Source organism: Oryctolagus cuniculus, chromosome 1 (genome assembly GCF_051225735.1).
Source record: "Oryctolagus cuniculus isolate XC-2025 breed Fujian yellow rabbit chromosome 1, ASM5122573v1, whole genome shotgun sequence".
NCBI lineage: Eukaryota > Metazoa > Chordata > Mammalia > Lagomorpha > Leporidae > Oryctolagus > Oryctolagus cuniculus.
The window spans coordinates 92,301,688-92,303,691 of NC_142867.1; the positions used below are offsets into that span (position 1 = coordinate 92,301,688).

Consider the following 2,004-nt stretch of genomic DNA (forward strand, 5'->3'; position numbering starts at 1 on the left):
CTAATTACTAATGCTTAGAGAAGCTCCTGTTACTGTAACAGTGCTCTTCAAAAGTAATGCTCACGAAAGCGTGCTTGCAGCTTCTCATCTTGAAAAGGATCTGGAAATGAACAGTATAATCTCCTTTATGTAAAAACGCATAGGTATTCATTTATCTCTATGTGGTCCTGGAGATGAAAATGCGGAATCTTTTCCTTACCCATTGAACGTTTCATGGCTCAAAATCCCATAACCAAAGGAAGATTAATAAAAGCATGCAAATTTGTTTAATGTAAGTTTTATGTGACACAGGAGGCTCTAGAACTGAAGACTTAAGTAAGTGGAGAAATCTGTATACTTTGATGTACAGTCAGGCTAAGTACCAGTGGAAGACAAAAGGTTATGATCTAACGGTAATAGACGGGGGGAAACCTAGCGAGGTCTGTTTGTTCAGCTCCTTCTTGCCATCCCTGTGTGACTTTGCTTCCCTCCAAATACAGGACAGGACACCTGTCACATGAGTATCTTCGGGGTGGGGGGAGGCAGAAGGTGCCACAATGACCTTGCTGGGTTTTATGACCAGCAAGGCAGAATGGGTGAGGAAAAAGTGACAGTGACCTTCCTGCTTCTGATGCTTTCTCAAATGCCAAGGTGCTGCACATAGAGGTAGCATGCACTAAACCGCATCATGATGAAACAGCAAAGAAATATCTTTTTGCCAGATTGTTTCCTATGTTTTATTAAATATTTTCATATTCCTCCTGACACTTAAAAAGCCTATAAATGAGGCCTGTGTTGTGGCTTAGCAGGTAAAGCTGCCACCTGCAGTGCCAGCATCCCATATGGGCACCAGTTCAAGTCCCAGCTGCTCCACTTCCTATCCAGCTCTCTGCTATGGCCAGAGAAAGCAGTGGAAGATGGCCCAAGGCCTTGGGCCCTTGCACCCGCGTGGGAGACCCAGAAGCTCCTGGCTCCTGGCTTTGGATCAGCCCAGCTCCAGTAGTTGCAGCCATTTGGGGAGTGAACCAGCAGATGGAAGACCTCTCTCTCTGTCTCTGTCTCTGTCTCTGCCTCTGCCCCTCTGTAACTCTGCCTTTCAAATAAATAAATACCACCCCCCCCCAAAAAAAAAGCCTACAAGTGCCTCCTGGGGACTGCCTTAGTTGTGGTGGCTGCAGCCATGACCCAAATAAAGGCTAATTCCCAGGGCCCAGAGGCCCAGGGGGAGGCGTGCTGTGGGGAGCACACTTGCCTCAAACGGCTGATCGACCTGATTCCCAGCGTACAGCCTCAGGCTTCAGGACACCTCACCAAAGCTCTGCAAGTGCATCAAGAAAGCCGTGAAGCAGAAGCAGATTCGACGCGGGATGAAGGCTGTTCAGAAGTTTGTGAACAAGGGCGAGAAAGGGATTTTGATTTTGGCAGAAGACACATTGCCCATTGAGGTATATATATACTACCACATCCCAGTTATGTGCGAAGACCGGAATCTGCCCTGTCTGTATTCTCTCTAAAACGGACCAACAGTGCAGCTGCAGGAGCCAAGCGCCCCACCCGTGTGATAATGGCCAAGCTGGGAGAGGAATATCAGGAGGGCCCTAAGAAGTGCGTGGAGGAGGTGGAAGCCCCGCCAACACCCCAGTGAAGGACTTCCGGGCCCCTGCTTGGGAAGCTGCTGGGGTGAGGCTAGGCCGGCCTCCACCTTCTGTTGCCCACACACGTAGTATCTCACCCCGCTTGCCCGAGAAACATAAGCTTCCCAAAGAGCTACCTCGGCTGTCTGGAAGGTACAGCAGGTGCCCTCTCCATCAGGGCTGGTTGAGTACGGAGCTCGGATGCAGACAGTTCCAAGAGCATGGGCTAGGGGAAGTAAACACTGCTAAGACTACAAAATAAATAGCCTTAAAAGCTTACCTCACTCCTTTGAAAGTGGACTTGATATCAACTCTGCTATTAATGGGCATTGGTTATTAACAAATAACTATTAAACATACGCCTATCTTCACAGGTTTTAGAAATTGCCCT

At 48.5% G+C, this 2,004-nt stretch overlaps 1 pseudogene; it reads left to right on the forward strand.

Annotated features, from left to right (window-relative positions):
* The first annotated feature begins 1,159 nt into the window (after window positions 1-1,159).
* On the forward strand, window positions 1,160-1,541 carry LOC100343367 (H/ACA ribonucleoprotein complex subunit 2-like; annotated as a pseudogene).
* The last annotated feature ends 463 nt before the right edge of the window (window positions 1,542-2,004 follow it).